Consider the following 23,701-nt stretch of genomic DNA (forward strand, 5'->3'; position numbering starts at 1 on the left):
ATGTATAGAATAAAGTTACCATACACAAGTACCTACTGTATGATATATCGCTAGTAACCTATTCTATCACATTAAGCATACAAAATCACAAAGCTTTACAAATAATTAAATTCATGCAATTCAGTAAAACTTTAACACCTACAGTTAAGGTAATGAAATACTGTAATTAAACGTATCATATACAAACTTTGAAAATCAAAGAATACAATTCAGTACAACTTTGACACATTACAGAACTTTAGGCATCATTAAACTTTAAAAATTCAGTAAAATGTTTCTATACTTTGATACTTGCTGTTAAGGCATTGTAATATATGGTGTCCATATTAGGACATCGACATTTCTCACGTCTCAGCGTCAGTTATCAGGAATTTCTTTGTCATGGATCATTAAGTTTGGCGATCAGTCGTCATTTCTCAATCATTTTTTCTGTCATCCCTCATGTGTTTTTTATGTCAGCCATTATTTGTATCAGGTATCATTTGTATTTTGTGTCCGCCGTCACTCGAATTTCAAGTCACGGAAAACCTCTGTCACTCAAATTTCGAGTCATGGAAAACCTCAGTCACTGAAATTTCGAGTCACGGAAAACCTCTGTCAATGAAATTCCCTGTCAACCATCAGATAGCATTTTTTCTGGGACTTAACGTAACAGCCAACCACGTTTCTAAGTTTGCATATCCTATGATTTCATTGGCTACTGCGAATGTCAATCAACTGAAAACAAAAACTTTTTTACACGTGGAGAGGATTCGTTATTAGCTGTGGGTTGTATTTTATGTATTTATTTGTTTGCTACGAGCCGAATATATTTGAACATATACAAATACCCCAGATTAATCCTCTTTTATGAATTGAAAATATGAAGACAAAAATAATAAATATTGTGCGCTGCCCCCTGGCAGCACTCTTCCACGGTCAGTTGTGGAATAGCCTGGACTCGAACCAGCGACGTCCAGGCTATAGAGCGCATCCTGCACTCCACACGGAGCACCTTTACCGGATGCACCACTCGGGAGCCCCTGTATATATATATATATATATATATATATATATATATATATACATATATATATATATATATATATATATATATATATATATATATATATACAGACGTGCTCAAATTTGTTGGTACCCCTCCACAAAAAACGAAGAATGCACAATTTTCTCTGAAATAACTTGAAACTGACAAAAGTAATTGGCATCCACCATTGTTTATTCCATATTTAATAGAAATCAGACTTTGCTTTTGATTTTTTATTCAACATAATATTGTAAATAATAAAACAAATGAAAATGGCATGGACAAAAATGATGGGACCGCTAACCTAATATTTTGTTGCACAACCTTTAAAGGCAATCACTGCAATCAAACATTTTCTGTAGCTCTCAATAAGACTTCTGCACCTGTTAACAGGTAGTTTGGCCCACTCTTCCTGAGCAAACTGCTCCAGTTGTCTCAGGTTTGATGGGTGCCTTCTCCAGACTGCAAGTTTCAGCTCTTTCCATAGATGTTCGATAGGATTCAAATCAGGACTCATAGAAGGCCACTTCAGAATAGTCCAATGTTTTGTTCTTATCCATTCTTGGGTGCTTTTAGCTGTGTGTTTTGGGTCATTATCCTGTTGGAGGACCCATGACCTGCGACTGAGACAGAGCTTTCTGACACTGGGCAGTACGTTTCGCTCCAGAATGCCTTGATAGTCTTGAGATTTCATTGTGCCCTGCACAGATTCAAGGCACCATGTGCCAGGCGCAGCAAAGCAGCCCCAAAACATAACTGAGCCTCCTCCATGTTTCACTGTAGGTATGGTGTTCTTTTCTTTGAAAGCTTCATTTTTTCGTCTGTGAACATAGAGCTGATGTGACTTGCCAAAAAGCTCCAGTTTTGACACATCTGTCCAAAGGACATTCTCCCAGAAGGATTGTGGCTTGTCAATATGCATTTTAGCAAATTCCAGTCTGGCTTTTTTATGTTTTTCTGTCAAAAGTGGAGTCCTCCTGGATCTTCTTCCATGGAGCCCACTTTCGCTCAAAAAGCGACGGATGGTGCGATCAGAAACTGACGTACCTTCACCTTGGAGTTCAGCTGTATCTCTTTGGCAGTTATCCTTGGTTCTTTTTCTAACATTCGCACTATCCTTCTGTTCAATCTGGGGTCAATTTTCCTCTTGCGGCCGCGCCCAGGGAGGTTGGCTACAGTTCCATGGACCTTAAACTTCTTAATAATATTTGCAACTGTTGTCACAGGAACATCAAGCTGCTTGGAGATGGTCTTGTAGCCTTTACCTTTACCATGCTTGTCTATTATTTTCTTTCTGATCTCCTCAGACAACTCTCTCCTTTGCTTTCTCTGGTCCATGTTCAGTGCGGTGCACACAATGATACCAAACAGCACAGTGACTACTTTTCTCCATTTAAATAGGCTGAATAACTGATTACAAGATTGGAGACATGTGTCATACTAATTAAAGAAACTAATTAGTTTGAAATATCACTATAATCCAATTATTTATTATCTTTTCTAAGGGGTACCAACAAATGTGTCCAGGCCATTTTAGAATATCTTTGTAGAATAAGCAATAATTCATCTCTTTTCACAGCTTCTTTGCTTTATTCTATGACATACCAAAGACATGCAAGTATACATGATAAAATAGTTTTTAATTTCATCACTTTTCAGGAGGAATGAAGCATTATTTCAATGAGCTGTAAGGGTACCAACAAATTTGAGCACGTCTGTATATATATATATATATATATATATATATATATATAAACAGAAGTAATAATACAAACCTAAAGAGACTCCCAACCATGCTGTAATAATTAGGTTCTATCTTCTGCAGTAGGGTTAGGCCAGGTCAGTAGTTTATTGTGATTCATCACAGGAACATCTGGTTCTGTAACAAGTGTTGGCCTGGTAAATGCTACCAATGCCCCACAATGGTGTTAACTACAACTATGCTCTGTGTGCTGCCAATTAAAGCCTGGTTCATGTATCATATTTATTCTAATAATTCATTATTCATTATCAGAATATCCTTACATTTCAGAAAGGGGGAGGTTCAGAAAGACTTCTGAACAGTGTGTGACATACAAACCACACAATGATTCTTATCCCGAGGCTCATTTTACAGTTGTGCACATTATCTTTCATAATAAAGGGAAATTATACAAATCTGATTACCATTACTCATATTCTGTAACATTTCCAACTCATGTAAACTTTTAGTAGAAATAAGCAAGCCTGAGTAATGAAATTCAGCACATGTAATAGTATAACACTTTTATTAGATATGACTGGCTGTAGTGTGCCCACTGGAAACTGGCTCAATTAGCCCACTGGTTTTATGTTATGTCCCTGGGTTGTTTTACTCTCAGTGTGCTGACCACGTGAGTAGTATACTGCAGAGAATAGGATTGGATTGGGGACCATAAATACATTTGTGTCTATGTCAGTGACTTCGGCATCAACCCAGTTATCAAACCACAACTCATGCAGATACTACATTATTAACAACTAGAACTAGACTGGAGGATGTATTAAGTTAAGGGAACCCTACTACTTTACTTTAATGTTTGTTTACCACTGACATGAATGCCTTTCAGGGGAAAAAAATAAAGGTGAAATTAGCCAAGCATATCAGCCTTATATGAACCAGCTCAACCAGCTATAGAACAGAAACTTGATGTTCAAAAGTAAATGAAAAACAAGTAAATGTGTACTTGCTTGGACAGGATTTTGCCTTGTTTTTAATTATTATTATTTTTAAAATATTTAGTACATTTACAGTATTTTTAATATGTAGTATTATAGAATTCTAGAAAGTGGAATACTTATTCAGAATATAAAATATAAAATGCAAAAAAAGTACAATATAACTTACAATACAAAAATAGCTATGGTTGAAGCCTGAAGCCACAAAAGTCTAATTAACTTCAATGGTGCATCTTGAAGCCATAACTGAGCTGCATCCAGGTTAGGCTTTTAGCATAGTTAACGAGATGTGATGGGCAGGGTAAGAACATGTGTAAACCTCAGCAATGACACCTTTAACAAGGATGAACTCACTAAACAGTGAGAGCTGCTATCCCCTGCTGACAAGACCAGTGTTTAGGGAATTTAAGCCTAGTGTGCTAAAGTCTATTTTCAAAACAACCAATCAGAACAAAATCACATCTTGGCAGTCTTCCATGTGTTTGGCTTCATATTCTCTCAAACACGCCACTAAAATCTACATTATAATCAAAATAACTTTAAAACTACAACTCCAATCTAATTCTAATCACCGCAGTTAATTAAGTCAGCAGAGACTCTTGTGCCAGTATATTAAATGAAAATGACGACGCAGTTAACTTTAGTTCAAGTTAATAACAAAGAACAACATTGTCTTCTACGGTATGTTAAATAACCTAATAGATGGTCGTTTGCTCAAATAACCAATTAGATGGTGGGTTGCTTACTGGAAAAGCAATCATTACTGAAGATAACGTATTTTGAAGTATTTCTAAGCTGTAAACACTGTAATTAACAAAATGTGAGTGTGGTGACTCTTAACACAAGTGCTGTGTGTCATATTGTTGTTTTGACAGCCTTAATGGATTTAGTCGATATGGTTCTCACACAGAAAGAGTCTGGCAATCTGATTTGCTATGAGGCGTGTAACATAACTGATACGCTGGAAATCCTCTGTCATTGCCTCAGTCCTGGAACTCATTTCAGGCTGCGTTGTGAACTTCCATCCCCATTTTGAGACCAGTTTTTGGCCAGAAATTTGTGCTGCGTTATTACAGGGCCGGCACTTAGCAGGGAGTATTCTCACACAGTGGCTTGTATTATGAGTGTGTGTCTTTCTGAGTGGACCTGATGGATACACTAGAATGTACCCCCACAAAACCAAACATTAAAATAACTTTATAGGTGTAGCTATATAGTTTTTTATCCATGTCTGCTGAAAAATGTCATTAGAATTTGCATTGTGCAGAGGGGAAGTTTGACGTTTTGACCCCCCTTTTATCTTTTTATATACCAATCCTATTGAAAGGCCGTTTAAAGACAATGTCCCAGAATGCTTATGTTCCAAAAGACATCACTCTCCCCACTACCATTATCAAGATATTAATGGTTGAAAATCAGTATTTAACACAGAAATAGTTTAACTATAGTGTCTCTATAATACAGGGAACATTGCTCTTATATTCTGTGTGCACATGGCTTTTCTAGGATGAAACTGAGGTGTTGCAGAACTGCCTGCTGAGCAAGTGGTGTTTAAAATAGTTTTAAAGACAGTTCCCAACACTATATAACATTACATATTAAAATGTGCATATTGATTCCTTTAATGCTTAACCACTGCCCACTTTTTCTTGAGATGCATGCAGCAAGTGCCATACCAGGATCACGACACACCTGTGAAAAAATAAATAATTATATCTGGCATATAGCATACTAAAGTATTAAGTATATGAATGTCTTTTTTTTCTTAGTGTGATCACCAGTCTCTTCAAGAGAACGAAAACATATAACATGCTGCTGTAATTTGCCAACTAGACTTTAATCATTGCATATGTGTGTAGATTCAATGAAAAATTCAGAATAGTCCCTTTCAATGACAAAATATCTCAGTAGACTATTAGTATCCATTTAAAAGTACTGCTTGTGTCGTATTTACTATTATCTGAAAATGTTACTTTTAAAAGCCTTAGCTGCCTCATGCTTAATTTGTCACTTAATCTCTTTATGAATATTCCAATATCTGCTGAACCGCTTTGTCAATTATTAGCTGCTGCTTCCACCAGTATTGCGTGTGTTTTACTAATGAAAACTCCTATGGTAAAACAGATCACAATCTTTATTTAATTTATACTGTATATTGACAGCCAGAAAATATGATTTAGATCAAACTAAACAAGTATGTAGAAAGGGGATGAATCACTTTGGTCACTCTGACTTGTTTTTTACACATTAATCCAGAAAAGGTAGCAGTGCAGCCATGTCCAAACAAGTTCAGAACCAGCAAGCACTTTACCTGTGAGTTGGAGGTCTCTGGTACAAATGTAACCAATCTTTTTATGATTTAATTAAAAATGCCTTTGATAACTGGTAGTCGAATCTTAAAACTCACTTTAAATGATCACCAAGAATAGCTAATGATCGTTCTGTGATGGACATTAATGCTTAAATGCTGCCTCTTGGAGCAAAACATGGTACCTAATCACTTCTCAGGGAAAAGTCTGATTGCACCCACCTACTGTAGCATCCATAATCAGGTGGTTTGTCCTGTGATACAGGTATGTAAATCTATATAAGTAAAATTCTGAATGTAGAATAGATTGATCACTATGGTACAATCATACAATTATTTTTACTTTCAGTTTGACAGTTGTAGGCTGCAATAGCTATTTAAGCTATACTAGCTTACCCCTCTCTACATCATTCCAAATAGTGGGAAAGCAGTAAAATACATACAATTGAATTTCTCTTTGTAACAGGGTGACGTGTTACATGTGTGGGGAGTCACTGGAAAATACTGACAGACAGAGCATTGGTGTCGATACGCCGCTCAGGCGCGCAGATTTAATTTTAACACCGAGTTGACACCAGGGTACCAGCAATGGTAGACCTAGTGCCACATTTAATAAATATAAACAAAAACAAAAGCTACAAATAAAAGTTTGCCACACAAAATGACGAGCGCTAGTCCCACTAAAAGGAATGTCCCGCTCCAGGAACCTTACTACTCTACTGTAACCCTCTCTATACTGGTTTGGGATCCACATCCCCTAAGCTGACCTACTTCTGTTCTGTTGCTTCTGAAGTCCTGGCCTCCCAGCAACTCCGGCCATTCCGATGGTCCTGGCTGGGCAATCGACTTCACAGGCCCCGTCTTGCAGTTAAAGGGCTCCGTAGTAGTCGTTCCTGTAGAGCGGACGCTTCCCTCCTGGATGTAAACAAACTCTCTCAGCGCCCGTCTGTACAGCAACGGCCTTGCAGCAGCCCCGAGCTGTATCGCAGCTGCTTTTTGAGCTCTGCGCAGCATCCCCAGGCACGCCCTCCAGCCAATCCAGACCTCCCGATCATCTTAGCTCAGGGCGAGCCTGGCACTCAGCTGGTTGCTTAGCAACACGTCTCCAGCTGTGCGTCACAGCTGATTTTTTACAGGCACACACAGCGACCCGGTTCCCTGTCACACTCTTCAATAACAGACCAAAAGTCCTATTACTGACCAGCCAGGGACTTGTTTAAAACAAATATAAAACAATGGTAAAACCTTTTTTTGTATTTTAGAATTGTTTGATATATCTGTGTAAAAACAGGCTACCTACACTAGGGCAATAGGAAATCCACGTTACCTAGAGGAGGAAATGCACTGAAGACTATATTACAGCAAAGCTACATCTTGGTTGGTCCCTACCACTACTATCTCATTTTATCTTGGCGAAAGCAGAGTCCAATATTTCCATCAAGTAAAACAGCTTCTCTCATCTAATGAAAAATAAATAACATATTAAAATGGCTAAGTTTGTCCAGCAGTTATTTATCTCATACACAAACTGACAGATCTTGCATACTCACAAACATAAAAAGACACACATGCATCGATGCTCAAGACCAGCTGGAAATACACAATCAAAATGCATGGCTAAAATCGTGGTGCACACAGGAAGGCTTCACCTTTCTTGAACATTGGAACACATTCTACAACAAGGACTATCTATATAGGTGGGACGGACTGCACATAAACAGAAAGGGAACCAATCTACTCGGAGAAAGGATCCTTGAGGAGGTCCAGAAGCATTTAAACTGGAAAGGAAGGGGGGAGAAAACAAAAAAAAAAAACAGAAGGGAGACCACATCAAAACAAGGGCAACAACTCAGGTAAGACAACAATTAAATGTATTTATCTTAATGCTAGAAGTCTCAGAAACAAAATGTTAGAACTTGAAGCTACTGCACTAACAAGTAACTACGATGTGATAGGTGTTACAGAAACTTGGTTGTCTGAGAGTGATGGAGACGAATATAATATTAGTGGGTACACACTGTATAGGAAAGACAGGCAGGACAGAAGAGGCGGAGTGGTAGCGCTATACATAAGAAATAGTCTTGAAGCCCAAGTGTTAAATCAGGACAAAGAAAACAATGCAGAATCAATATGGGTCTGAATAATGGACAAAAATTCAAAGGGCATAATAATAGGAGCATGCTATAGACGCCAAATTCAGACGCTGAGCAAAATAATCTGTTATACAATGACATTCGAAATGCGTGTAGAAAAGGAAAAGCCATACTAATGGGGGATTTCAACTTCCCCCGTATAAAATGGGAGAACCCGGTGGGGAGCACGATGGACGAAATTGAAATGGTGGAAATGACAAATGACTGCTTCCTAATGCAATTTGTCAAGGCACCGACTAGAGGGGAGGCATGCCTTGATTTAGTCTTTTCAAATAATGAAGACAGAATAACTAAAACAGAGGTCAGAGAGCCATTGGCAAACTCAGACCACAACATGATCTCATTTGAAGTATTTTTTAAAACCCCAAAAGTAATGACTAAAACTAAGGTTTACAATTTTAGAAAAAACTATGAAGGTATGAAACAGAGACTAACAGAAGTAGATTGGAGTAAAATAGAGAAAACATCCACAGAAAAAGGATGGCTATTTTTTTTAAAAAATGTAGTACTTGAGGCACAAAACAATTACATCCCCAAAGTAGACAAATCTAAATCTAAAACAAAATGGCCAAAATGGTTTAATAGATCAATTAAAAAAAATATTCAGCGAAAAAAGGCACTTTACAGAGCGTTTAAAAGTGACCAAAAACAAAGCACACAGAAAGAGTACTTGGAACAGCAAACACAAGTCAAAAAGGAAGTTAGAAAGGCCAAGAGAGAGATAGAAATCAATATTGCTAAGGGGGCTAAAACCAATTCCAAAATGTTTTTCCAATATTATAACAGCAAGAGAACATTCAAAAAGGCGGTTAAATGTCTAAGAGACACAAATGGCAAAATCATAGATGAAGAAAAAAATAGCAAATATATTAAATGATTACTTTTCACAGGTTTTTACAAAGGAGGACATGGACAACATGCCCCACATGTCGACCTGTTCCTATCCAATTTTAAATAACTTTAGCATAACAGAGGCAAAAGTGTTAAAGGGACTAGGAGCTCTTAAAATAAAGAAATCCCCTGGGCCGGATGAGATCCTCCCAATAGTACCTAAAGAAATGAAAGAAGTTATTTACAAACCGCTAACCAAGGTCATGCAACACTCTCTTGACACAGGGGTTGTACCAACAGACTGGAAAACAGCAAACGTAATACCGATCCACAAAAAGGGAGACAAAACCGAACCAGGTAACTACAGACCAATGAGTCTGACTTCTATTATATGTAAACTTATGGAAATTATAATAAGATCCAAAATGGAAAATTACCTATATGGTAACAATATCCTGGGAGACAGCCAGCATGGTTTTAGGAAAGGGAGAGTGTCTAACTAACCTGATTGACTTTTTTGAGGATGCAACATTGAAAATGGATAACTGCAAAGCATGTGACATGGTTTATTTAGATTTCCAGAAAGCTTTTGACAAAGTCCCGCATAAAAGATTAATTATCAAAATGAACGCAGTAGGGATTCAAGGAAATGCATGCACATGGATTAGGGAGTGGTTAACATGTAGAAAACAGAAAGTACTGATTAGAGGAGAAACCTCAAAATGGAGTGAGGTAACCAGTGGTGTACCACAGGGATCAGTATTAGGTCCTCTGCTATTCCTAATCAACATTAATGATTTAGATTCTGGTATAGTAAGCAAACTCGTTAAATTTGCTGACGACACAAAAATAGTGGCAAACACTGTTGCAGCAGCAAAGGTCATTCAAAATGATCTAGACAGCATTCAGAACTGGGCAGACACATAGCAAATGAAATTTAATAGAGAAAAGTGTAAAGTATTGCATGCAGGAAATAAAAATGTTCATTATAAATATCATATGGGAGATACTGAAATTGAAGAAGGGAACTATGAAAAAGAACTAGGAGTTTATGTTGACTCAGAAATGTCTTCATCTAGACAATGTGGGGAAGCTATAAAAAAGGCCAACAAGATGCTCGGATATATTGTGAGAAGTGTCAGTAAGCCAATGTTCCACATTTTGAAAGACAGTTCTAAAACCCATACTGTGTACATTTTATATTTCTAGCTATACTATCTATTTCTAAATCACCAGCCAAGTAACACACATGGTGGAAGTGAAGAAGATTTGGCCAAACACGTGTGCATTTTATTAATAGCTTGAAAGCATTTCTTTACATGAATTATGTTGATGTCATTTTTTGGGTAACCCATGAACCATATTAATGACAGATGACTTTGTATATTCTGTGTATATTGGGTATTGTCACTGTATTGGAAAGGTGGCTTTCTAAATAAAGTTACAGTAGCACAAATGAAAACTCCCCACACTGTTCTGGTTGGCACAGCTAACTTCACCAGCATCCAGTGTCTGGATTGTTGTGATGATGATTGAGATGTCACAATTGCTGTCACCAGTCATTTGCTGAAGGACACGTTTTTTTTTTCTGGTTGAGACAGTTTTGGACAGCTTCTCCACCTCATCAGACATCATGCCTGCATGAAAATCCAGCTCATCTTTTCATCTGTGAACTGCCACAAAAAAACAAAAAAAATTGAACTAGGCTCTAAAAAGCATTCGCTCCAGTCATCAGTTTATCCTTTCTAAAAATAGTAGTTAGGGGCTAGATTGGATATTTATTAACACATTGTCCCTTCATGTAGGCCCTTTCAAGTACTTTGTATGACATTTTCTCATGGTCGGGCTACCTATTTATATGGCTACACCGAGTACCTACTTATTTTAAGATTCAGACTCTTCTACTAATTAACTTAGGGAGCTGCAAGCAAATCTGAATTATCTCAAAGGGCCATACTTTATTAAATTAAATTACACACTCATGTGCTCATTTATGAAAGGGCACTAAATGTAGCTGTGACGTGCACATTAAGTAGCAAGCCTAACGTGCACCATAAATCTAAATGTACTGCCCCAATTACTAACAGAGAACTCATTCATTTACATACCCTAGTGTGCACACTACATGCATTGTGAGCGATAATTAATGTACATGATAATGTCCAAGACTTGCCTGTCACCACCGTGGTATAAAAAATCCCAGGAGTCCAGGCATATCTTTTGTTCAGTGGCTTATTGTGAAAGGTGGAGGTGGCTTACATTGACCGAAATTGAGCGATCAACAGACAAGGCCTCCACAGGGGACAGGCAGAGGAAACGCAAACTAAAACTGCACGCAGAGGAGTTAGACATTCTAGTGGAGGAGGTTGTTTTAAATTATAATACCTTGTTTGGTCCATTGTTTTATTTAACCACTATTTTATTTGTATCAATGTAATGAACTATAAAATAAAATCGAATAAATTATAATACCCATTCGCGTTTATTCACGCTTAATATAACCTGTTATTTACAGGTAATGTTCACGCCTCTATATGAAAACTTCAATGCAAGTAATGCCTCCACGATACCAAATACATTTCAACCCAGAAAAATAGGTTTAAATAGTGCTCCTATCAGTGGTTAAAGCCTGGTTTCCAAACAAACTAATTATCCCTTACTTTAAGGAGCACACTACGATTAACGGCCTTTAGTAAATACGGTGTGAATAAAGCTCATCTCATTATTCAGAGCAGGGTGCCTCATTTAAATACATCATCATGCATTACCATACAAATCACATATTCATTCTGATTACCATAGTGTTGCACAATAAAATCAGTGTGCGCCATAATATGCCCACTATGTCACGCGATAATGAATACAATTACAATAGTAAATATGGAAATCATGACCGTGCTGCACACTAATTGTAATTATGGTGCACCATAATGTTTAGTGCCCTTTCTTAAATGAGGCCTTTAATTATTATTATTTATTTCTTAGCAGACGCCCTTATCCAGGGCAACTTACAGTCGTAAACAAGTATGTTTACCCAATTATAGACATCTTGAAATCAGAAGAGCAGGACTGCAGCAAACACTGAGACACAGAACATTGCAAGTGCTTGTGTGGTGTGTTCATCTGACTGCCATATTATATTATATCCTACTGTACTATTTGTGTATATATATATATATATATATATATATATATATATATATATATATACACATAGTACATGTATCCACACACACACATACTATCCAGGGCCCACACATCCAGAGAACACGTATTTTTATTGAAGGTTACACATTGTAACAAGCTTTATTTTTAACAAGACATAATTTTATGACATGGCCTCTCGTCATTGGTGCATTAGGAGGAGCACTGAATGATAATAATAATAATAATAATAATAATAATAATAATAATACTGTTTATTTTGTATTGCGCCTAAATGCAAGCTTCTCAAAATGCTGTACAGTTCAGAACAATAACACTAAAAACAACAAACAAAAGTACAAACAAGAAGCATATAGTTAAAAATAAAACAGATTATAAAATAAAACATTGCACAGTGACATAAGCCTAACCATGATGAAATGCCTGTACGTATAAAAAAAGGTTAAGATGTCGTTTTTTGTATTATTTTTTTGTATTATGATCACTATGGTCAGTTGGGGTAAAATATTATTTAAAAAACATGAAAATCCATAAAAGTACAGTATCGGTTTGTGAATAGGTTACTTTGTAAATAAAAACTTACAAAATACTTTTCAGCAAACTGTAGTTGAGTAGTACACTTTCAATATAGACATATAATTGAATCCCTTCCAAGCATGTATGAACGTTGTAGAATTGTAAAATGTTTGCAGATGCGTTAGTGAAATGGAAAGTGATTTCTATAAAGCATGTAATTTGAATTTATAGATGCTGAGATTGCAGGGTAATCTATATTTACAATGATCTTACTTCCAGCTGCACCTGTAATTTCCACATGCTGTATTCACATCAGTGCAACACCAGTTAATGATATGTATCAAACATTCTCATTCAAATGCAATATGTTCCACACAGCTAAAAACACATCAATTTAAGATGCAAATCACTCCTCAGTGCTTTTCAATACAGATTAAACTTCATTGTGGGTTGTGTGTTTAACTTGTAGTCATTTTTCCTTATACACTCTATTATAGGGTATATACAGTCCTCCCTCTTCATAACACTGCGGTCGAGCCATAGGTAAGAGTGTACAATTTGTGTTCAGTCTTATAAAGTACAGTAGGGTTATGGGGCAAATAGGAGCCATGACCATACTGCCTTATAACCTGTTCCATGGTTAAAAGGGCTGCCTTATATCACATAAAGTTTACTTTCATGTCTTTATATAATAATAATAATAATAATAATAATAATAATAATAATAATAATAATAATAATAATTGCATTTTACAAATAATCTGTATTTCTAAAACAATCATTCTAATGATTTGGGGTGAAACTGATGAGGGGGTCCTTGAGAATAACATACGAACTGCACTTATCAAATGCAAGAATATTAATACAGTTATAGTATCTATAAAAATGCATACTGTGCACTGTTCAGAATCAATTTGAAGAGAAAACATACATCTTTGACAAAGATGTTCATTCAGCTGCAAGCCTCTATCATCTGACATGTTACTGGCATCAAACCTATTATCCTGTCTCCTAAACCCCATATGTTGTCTCAGGGATGGAAATGAGACCCCTATTGCAAAGCAGTTTGATTCATACTAGGTTTTACTACAAGCTTGATTAATAAAGTGTATAGGTAACAAGCTCAGGTGTGTCTTAATAAACTTATAGTAAAACCAGAAATGGAAACCATGTAATGGGAGTCTTAATTTCCATCACTGTGTCTATATTATTTTTTACAATTCAAATAAGTGTCGCAGGGCAACCAAGTCTGTTGTTGTATGATTTATTAACATGTTTTATTCTTTTATCACTTTGTTTGATTTGATGAATTATTTGGGCATGTTTATTTTTCATATTATTTGCACATTGTGTATATACAGTATGTTCACTGGTTTCGTTGTGTGTTTTTATGATTTGCACTAATGATTTGTTGAGCACTTGTTTTTTTTATTAAATTTAGCACAAGGACTTGGGTTGCTGATAATTGCCCACAGCTGCGGGACAGACAGTTTATTGGTGTGCAGCTGCTTAAAAGACGGCACAGAGGAGAACAGAGAGCACAAGACTGGGTGAGGAAGAGAGACAAGAGACGAGAGAGACCGGATTAGGAATTAAGAAATACAAGGAGCAGTGCTGGAGTGCAGAGGCGAGAGAGCAAAGATAAACACAACAGATTAAGCTTGGATTGCCACATGAGAACATGGTAGCTGAACATTGCCCCAGGGAGCTGATCGAGTCCAGATTGGGAAGGCTAAATGCTTTTTATTGCTGTGGGCTAAGGCAATAGTAACGGCGAGAGGACGCTGTATTTAAATACATTGCTTGTATTTAAGACATGTACTGTCTTCTTACTCTCCGGTTGTGTGAGCTGTTTACTCTCCGGTTGTGTGAGCTGTTTACTCTCCGGTTGCGTGAGCTGTTTACTCTCTGGTTGTGTGAGCTGTTTACTCTCCGGTTGCGTGAGCTGTTTACTCTCCGGTTGTGTGAGCTGTTTACTCTCCGGTTGTGTGAGCTGTTTACTCTCCGGTTGCGTGAGCTGTTTACTCTCCGGTTGTGTGAGTTGTTTACTCTCCGGTTGTGTGAGCTGTTTACTCTCCGGTTGTGTGAGCTGTTTACTCTCTGGTTGTGTGAGCTGTTTACTCTCCGGTTGTGTGAGCTGTTTACTCTCTGGTTGCGTGAGCTGTTTACTCTCCGGTTGTGTGAGCTGTTTACTCTCCGGTTGCGTGAGCTGTTTACTCTCCGGTTGCGTGAGCTGTTTACTCTCCGGTTGCGTGAGCTGTTTACTCTCCGGTTGCGTGAGCTGTTTATTCTCCGGTTGCGTGAGCTGTTTACTCTCTGGTTGCGTGAGTTGTTTACTCTCCGGTTGCGTGAGCTGTTTACTCTCCGGTTGCGTGAGCTGTTTACTCTCCGGTTGCGTGAGCTGTTCATTCTCCGGTTGTGTGAGCTGTTTACTCTCCGGTTGTGTGAACTGTTTACTCTCCGGTTGCGTGAGCTGTTTATTCTCCGGTTGTGTGAGCTGTTTACTCTCCGGTTGCGTGAGCTGTTTACTCTCCGGTTGTGTGAGCGGTTTACTCTCCGGTTGTGTGAGCTGTTTACTCTCCGGTTGTGTGAGCTGTTTACTCTCCGGTTGTGTGAGTTGTTTTCTCGGTTGCAGCGGTGGGACCCCCGGAGCCTTGGACAAGCAGATCTGTTGTTGAGGGACCAATTCATCCTGGGACTCAGAGACGGGGCAATACGCCAGGAACTGAGGAGACGTGTGTGCCGAGATGAGTGGCTTTCTTTCATGCTGTGAAAAGTGAGGCCCTTGTATTAGAAAAGGAGACCCTGGATACAGCACTGGAAGTCCCAGTTTGTCAGGCAACTCGGGAGGAGCCACGGCATAACCAGGAAGGTGGACTTCAGAACTGGGAGTAAGACTTGAGACAGGAATTACTGCATAAGGGCAAGTTACAGAAATGCCTAAAACTTTGCATAATGAGTTCCATGCCGAAATTAGAGGTCTGTTAGGTCCAGCCCTGACCCCTGCAGCAGCAAATGGATTACAAGTCCCCTATATAGGCTATGCCCTGCAGGACTTTGAAGTATGTGGAGTCAAACTTCTAGCTAAGGGGGTTGTGATTGTGAAGGATGGCTGTTTGGGAGATGACCAGGCTATTTTTGGCATGAATGTGGTCTCAGCCTGTTGGGAAGAAGCATTTCAACCTCTTGTAGATGTCCAGTGTAAGTACCAGCATAGAGCAAGGTTGTGCTATCAGTACGAGCCCCTAGGGGGCAGGCAGATTCACAGAGTTGCAATCTGGTGGAAACCATGAATGATCTGCAAGGGGTACAAGTGGCCCAGACACTGGGGAAATAAAAGCTGGACAAATCCCAGTGTGTGTGCACAATATAAACTATTTTCCTATTAGCCTTCACAGGTATTAGCAGCTGGGCACCGTTTGTACTATTGATCCTTTGGATGTGCAAGGCGAACAGGAATTGACGTTGACTGAGCTGGGTCAAGACACAGTGGAGGTAGGGATTAGAACTGTGAATATGGAAGAAACCCCTGAACGAGAATCGCCACCCCCTTTATCGTTTCAGTGTGATGAGCTGACTGGACAACAACAAGCTCAGGTAGACCAGCTGCTGAAGAAATGGTGAAAGGTTTTTGCAGAACATGACAAAGATCTTGGCCATACTGGAGTCGTGCAACATCAAATCCTGAACAGCGATGCAGCTCCTATCGGTCAGCAATATAGACCAATACCTCCAACCCTCTATAAAGAGATGAAGGCTCTGTTGATGGGAATGCTGAACCAGGGAGTGATTCGAGAGAGTTCCAGTCATTGGGCTGCGCCTTTTGTCCTCGTGCCAAAGAAAGATGGGACATGGCGCTTTTGCGTTGACTATCAGAAGCTTAACGCCGTGACTCACAAGGATGCCTACCCTCTCCCTCGTATCAAGGAAGCGTTGACTAGCTTGACACAGGCAGAGTGGTACTCAACCCTGGACCTTGCCAGCAGATATTGGCAGGTTGAAGTGGGCCCCCGGGACAGGGAGAAGACTGCGTTCACCACCCCTATGGGGCTATACGAATTTGAGAGAATGCCCTTCGGACTTTGTAATGCCCCCACGAAGTTTCAACAGCTGATGCAGCGTTGCTTGAGTAACCAAGTCGGTGAGTCCCTTTTAATATACTTGGGTGATGTTAGTGTCTGTTCTGTGGATTTTGCAGCTCATTTAGATCATCTAGAGGGGGTGTTCACCAAATTGTGGCAGCATGAGGCTTCGGCCTGGTAAGTGCCACCTGTATAAGAAGGAGGTCTGGTTCTTGGGACATCAAGTGAGCACAGCTGGAGTTGCCCCTGATCCTGAGAAGGTGGCGGCTGTGCAGGATTGGCCGGTTCCTACTAATATACGGCAAGTACAATCCGTTTTGGGATTTGCTGGCTATTATAGACGATTTGTTCAAGGGTTTTCTAAGGTCGCTCGTCCATTGCATGCCTTACTAGAGGGTTCTGCATGACAGAAGGGCAGAAAAGCAGTATCAGTGGAGTGGACAGACTCGTGTCAGATTGCTTTTGAACAATTAAAACAAGCTTTGTTACAGGCACCGCTGTTGGCTTTTGCTGACTTCTCTAAACCATTCATCCTTTATACTGATGCCAGCCAAGGAGGATTTGGAACAGTACTCTCCCAGGAACAAGATGACAAGGAGCATGTGATTGCTTACGCGAGTAGAAGTTTACATCCGGTGGAAAGAAATTATCAGAACTATAGTTCTTTTAAGCTTGAACTGCTGGCGCTCAAATGGTCAGTCACTGAAAAGTTTAAAGATTATCTGTGGGGTTCAACTTTTATACACAGATAATAACCCTCTTGTTCATCTACAGACAGCCAAGCCGGGTGCAACAGAGCAACGCTGGGTGGCTCAGTTAGCAAATTACCAGTATGAGGTGAAGTAATATAAATGGTTGAAATAATATAAATGCTGATAGTTTGTCTTGGTTACCGATAGAGGGCACCACACAAGCAATTACAGGTACTAGAGCTGCGGAAGGCATCGCTCCAGACGTGCCCAGGATGCCTATTACCCAAGACCTAGAAGCATGGGTCTGGGATCCAAACCGATGGCGGAGTTTTCAGAGTGAAGACCCTGAGGTGGAGACCTGTAAGAGGTATGTGCTACAGGTGAGCTACAGCAGCAGCCGAGTTGGGTTGAGATTTTCCAGTAGCCCGCAAAGTGTTGCAGCTGTGGAAGCGACTAGAGATGAAGGATGGGGTCCTGTGCCGCCAGGCGGAAGATTCACGGACAGGTGACTTACTCTTTCAGATTACAACCCCACAGGCTCAGACTAGGAAGGTCTGGGAAGAGTACCACGTCTGCCTGGGACACTTGGGGCTAGAGAAGACCCTATCAGTACTACGGCAGAGTTTCTACTGGCCACATATGGAAAGTGAAGCTCAAGAATGGCTTAGGGTTTGCCTCCGCTGCAATCTGTATAAAGTGCAGCCGGAGAGTAGGGCTACTTTAATTCCAGGCTATTGCCCCACTAGAAGTTGTAACTTTAGATTTCTTAACTTTGAGTAGACCTTGGGATAGGTATCAGAATATCCTGGTAGTTACTGATGTGTTTACTAAATCTGCTTGGGCAGTTCCTACTCGTGATCAAACTGCACTTACTACAGTTAAAGCCTTGTGGACACATGTTATACAACCATTTGGTTGTCTCCAGAGGTTCTATTCTGATCAAGGCGCTAATTTCAAATCTATTTTAGTTAAAGAATTGTGCCAGCAGCATGGGTGTCGTAAAAGTAGAATAACCCTGTATCACCCCAGGGGAAACACAGCATGCAAAAGGTTTAATTGCACTTTACAAAGTTTGTTGGGAACTTTAGAGACAGAACAGCAAGGGAAATGGGCAGAATATCTTCCTGGTTTAGTACATGCCTATAACAACACAGTAGTTATAGAGTTGTCACTACAGGCCAGCACTAAACCCAGACAACACAGCACTTGTTCATGATTAATTATATTTTTACCACAAGCACTACATCACTCACTTTGGACTTGTGACCGTGTTTGTGTTTATTGTGTGTGTTTAAATACTGTGTTTATTATTTCGGGACTGAACCCGTGAATTTAAATGGAGCAATACACATCACTGTGTATTGCCTGTTCTCTTTATTGTTTACTGTTGTCATCAGACTTTGGATTATAAATAAACCATCATTTCACCAGTACTTTGTTGTTTGTCCTTGTCTTGAGCACTGCATCACCCTGACACCTGTGCACTGCAAACCACTTAGCCACACCTTGAAACACACCAGCAAATTAATAACACTTGGCCTTTTTAGCCAATATTCACCCAAACTGGTGATAAATTAAAATGAGCAAGAGAACCTGCAATTTACACGCAAAATGTAAAACCCAAAAATGCTGTTTTCAGATCTGACTTTTTTCCTTTGCTATGAAAACACCCCTTGTTTATACAAGTAGATGATTTAAACAAACATTAGTACAAAGAAAAACAAAAATACCAGTCTATTTTGTACTGTCTTAACCCTTTGCAGTCCATTTATTCAGTGTGTCTCAGGCATGTCAGGTCCAATTTATTTTAATTTATTTTAGCTGTTTTTAAAAGGCACTGCATATCAACAGGACACTCAGTACTGCATCTCCATCCCCACCCCACCCCTTATTCGCTGTATTTTTCACATACCTCTTCATAGTTGTGCATACTGATAAATCATCTCCTGATCACTCATGTTATCACCAGACTCCTAAATAATGTGATCCAAGTCATTATTGTATTACTATAACATCTTAAAAAGCTCTGCAAATGTCTGTGATATTCTTTGAGCGCTAGATGCGGAAGCAGCTATCTTGTTTGTTTATGGCTGTGTTATCTCTGTGGGGCCGGGGTGTATCGCTCAGATCCGCCCCTTTTTTTCAGCTTCTCTCATTTACAAAGAAGAAAGGTTTGGTAGTTTAATGAGATGGAAAGGGGGACTGCATTTGTGTCACCAAGGAGACAATGTAAAAAACACCTGCATGTAGTAATCAGCAGTGGTCTAGTTCTGACCTTTCTGCAAGTATGAGTAGAGTGTGCAGAATTCCCATCGGAGGTGTAGCAGATTACATTTGAAGCAGTTTTGCTGAAACAAAATTCACCAGCCCAACTGCTGATAATGCATTAATATGCCAGTGACATCGCTTACCAGAAGTAGCAACAGCTGGTGCTGCAGTCGTTCAGAAAACTAGTATTCCTAACTGAATCACAATTTACTGAAGAAGCAAGTGCTGCATAAAAGAAACTTTCTTAATGTCTGATGTTCGTAAACAACAGCTTCAATCACCAAAGTGCTAAAATATATTTAATGTTTTTTTGCACCTATCAGCTTTGAAATTTAGATACCGAATGGTAGATAAGTGAGTTGAGCATGAGGTTATTTGATCCTTTTCAGCATTTTGCTTCAAGGGTAAATCATACTCTTTTGATTATAATTCCTAATATATTCAATTGCATTTAATAATAAAAGGTGTGAACCAGTGAAGCAATGCAGAGACAATAAAATGTATACTGTGGCAAAGTGGTTAACAGTGTGCAGGTGCAGGAATGCTGTGGTGATCAATAAACAGACAGACAACAATAATCCAGGTGCAATGGTGTTTTATTTTTACAGTCCAGTCTGATGACAAAACCAGAAAACATGAATAATAACAGGCAATACAGAGCCGTGTATTGCTCCATTTAATCCATGGGTTGGTCCTGAAATAATAGTCCCGATATTTAAACACCCACACATAACACAAACACAGTCACAAGTCCACAGTGAGTGCTACAGTGCTCGTGGTGCAAATACAGTTAATTGTGAACAATGGTGCAGTGTTGTCCGGGTAACTGCTGGCCTTTGGCGACAGCTCTGGATCATTTTAGCTATCTAATAACAACAAACAAGTAATTCTTTAGACACGACAAAAACAAACAAAACGCTCAGATAACAATACAGATTTTCCTTCCGGTTCAGCATTAACCATACAAAGGAACAGATCACTTCGCTACATCCCCTTTTGTACTGTCAATCATGACCCCTTGGTTAACGATTGCAACCGCTCCTCCAATCCGCGGGTCGATGATTTAGTGTACCGTAGCTCTGCCCCCGTTTTAGATGGTCGACTTCCGTCTAACCCTGGGAATGAATTGTCTGGCCATCCAGTCCAGGACACACTGTTCCCTTTACACAGCGCCCTCACAGGTCGGGAGGGAGATTTATCATCAAGAATCACTGTGTCTCTGTCACAGCAGTTATTTCCAGTGACCACTGCCATAGTTATATAGTTATGCAACATTGATCTTAAACCTCTAAATTGCAATTTGTAGGAATTACGTCAAAATAAAATGATGAACAACATAACTGTTATGATAGACCGAGAACATTGTGGTGCAGGACAAATTTCTAGGAATTTTTATCATCCCAACTATCAATCCCAAAACATAGCGAATGCTTTCATGAGAGGAGCAACTTGTCTTTTTTCTAATAAAAGCTGCCAGTATAAAATAACCACATGTCTATGTTATCTAATGGATTTCCATAATATACATTTCCCATGTTAAATTGCCTTTATGTAAAGACCATTGGGTCTATTCAATTGATTAAAACAATGGTGGGTCTAAATACCACCGTTTTTTAAATCAATCACAGAAGGGACTTCTTGTAAAATGATATCTCACAGTGTGTGTTAGTCTTTCTGGAGCATATTTTGGTCTTTAAAACTAAGTAAAATATCTAGTCTTTTGTAATATTTAAATGGTGCTGGTATTTAGATTGCCATTGTTTAGATCAATTGAATAGACTCTCATAAACAGGTTTAAATTTAAATGTAAATTATGTTTTTTATTATGTTAAAAACTGAATTTAGGTCAGATAAAATTAAAAATACTGAAAAATATAAGTCATCCCTTTAATGGTTTTGTGGGACATATTCCCTGAATATGATCATGAATGTGTATTAGAAATGTAACTGGATTCATTAATGAAACTGTGTGTCTTGAGAAACAGGGCAAACTGCTGTGTCTTGAGAAGGGGGCCTCTGGCTTGCAGACAGACTGAACTATGTGACCTACTAATTAGAGGACCGGCACCTGGACTGGATTAGGCTGAGTGGACAGTTGAATTATGTACACATAATTCACACGTGCAACAACAACAAAAGTTTTTAAAACTTTTAGTGAAACTTGAAGTAACTATAAGTAATCTACCTCATATTGTTGTATGAAGAATTTCTTTAAAAGTAAACTTGCCATATCCTTAATCTATATACCATTAATAAGCTTGATGTGATATATTCTGAGATTGTCTGCATCGTCTTAGTTGAGGCTGTGTTCGTATGTGGGCGCGTGTGTGTGCGTGAGCAAACTACTAGCTATGTCACAGCTTGCTGTTGAAGCTGCTGTTTGTGTGTGAGGAGACAGGCGGTGTCATATTTCAATTGCCTGGTAGCCAGCATGAGTGTAGTGAAAGCGTTTTGAATTGTGTTTGTGCTTAGAGACTAAGATTTACTTTCTAACTTTTCTGATTTATTATTTGTGTACTTAATAAAATACTACTATTGATTAACCTGTCAAAACCCCAGCCCCTCACAGGCAATTTCCGCCTGGGGGGCTGTGCCCTTAAATAAATCACAATATCTTCCCAAGTATAGACAGCACAGGCATGGTTCAGGGCTTGAATTCAAGGTAACCCCTTGGGCATCAAGACTAAAACCTCAGGTGTGATAAAAGTCTTACTCAGTACCACACTGGAAGGAGATATCCAGAAAAAATACATAAAAAAACAACAAACGCTTTTCATTTTTTTATGTTCTTTAGTCATTTTTTCAACTTGTACCATATGAAAAGAGCCAGATTTTTTTTCCAGTGCTTCACCAACATGTCTACTATACTGGGTACTTGGAACTGTTTGAACAAAGGGATCAAATTCTACAGGAGTTTTTACAAAGCTAAGCCCAAGGGTCCCCAAACCTCTCCAAAAATAAACATTGTGTAAATCTTTATGTCCAGTGATACACTAAGTTCTAAAAGGGATGTTAACTTCTGGCACCTCACATGCTATCCATTGCACTTTTTTTCCCCCCCTTATCTCATTCAAGAGGTGGGCGTGTTTGTTTGCACATCTATTACTCTGTAATGGATTGGGCTACAAACAAAGTCAAGGTATCATTGGACAGCTTGTGACCTCCCCTACAACGTGATCAGGGAGACTTCACCGTCATCAAGGTTGTAAGACCAGAGCAGCAAAACGCAAGCTAGTCGATCGCCTTTGTTTTGGAAGCATGGGGGTACTAGACACATTGCGAATGGGATATCTCAGCGGTGAAATGACGGATTCGAAAAATTCCTTCGCTGTTTGACGGTAGGAAAACAACAATTTTGATATTGAGTCAGCTTTTTTTCTTTTTTGCTTTTGTAATAATATTAAAAATGAGTTATGAAATATAATGTTTACGTGCAGTTCCGTGTTCCGCCCGCGGGCCTAGAGGGCGTAATTCCTTGTGTCTGCGCAAGAATGTGTGTTCATAGTAAATCCTCGATCTTTGTAACACGTCAATTAAATATTGTTAGTTAGAGAACTAATCAACCCAGATAAACATTAAATTATCAGTTATTGATTGTTCCTACAGTTTCTTCCACAAATTAATTTTTCTTTTTTACTCAATGCAAAATTATATTTTGAAAATGATTTATTACTACAACAGTGAAATAACATTACAAAATGTGCCTGTATTTTATATATATATATATATATATATATATATATATATAATAAAAACAATATATATTTGTTTTTATTTCTAAAATATTTTCTGCAGCTCCTGGAGGTGGCGGAGGCAGAGGCAGCTCCTGCTCCTCTGCTCCTGGCGGTGGTGGAGGCAGAGGCAGCTCCTGCTGCTCTGCTCCTAGTGGAGGTGGAGGCAGAGGCAGCTCCTGCTGCTCTGCTCCTTGTGGAGGAAGCGGTGGAGGTGGCGGAGGCAGAGGC

The 23,701-nt window shown here is 39.0% G+C and overlaps 1 protein-coding gene across 4 annotated transcripts in view; it reads right to left on the bottom strand.

Moving 5' to 3' along the window:
* The window catches only part of LOC117394873 (cadherin-18-like), a 250,425-nt gene that overhangs the window by 35,917 nt on the left and 190,807 nt on the right, over window positions 1-23,701 (bottom strand). The window lies entirely within an intron of this gene.

The sequence above is a fragment of the Acipenser ruthenus genome, chromosome 3, assembly GCF_902713425.1.
Source record: "Acipenser ruthenus chromosome 3, fAciRut3.2 maternal haplotype, whole genome shotgun sequence".
Lineage (NCBI taxonomy): Eukaryota > Metazoa > Chordata > Actinopteri > Acipenseriformes > Acipenseridae > Acipenser > Acipenser ruthenus.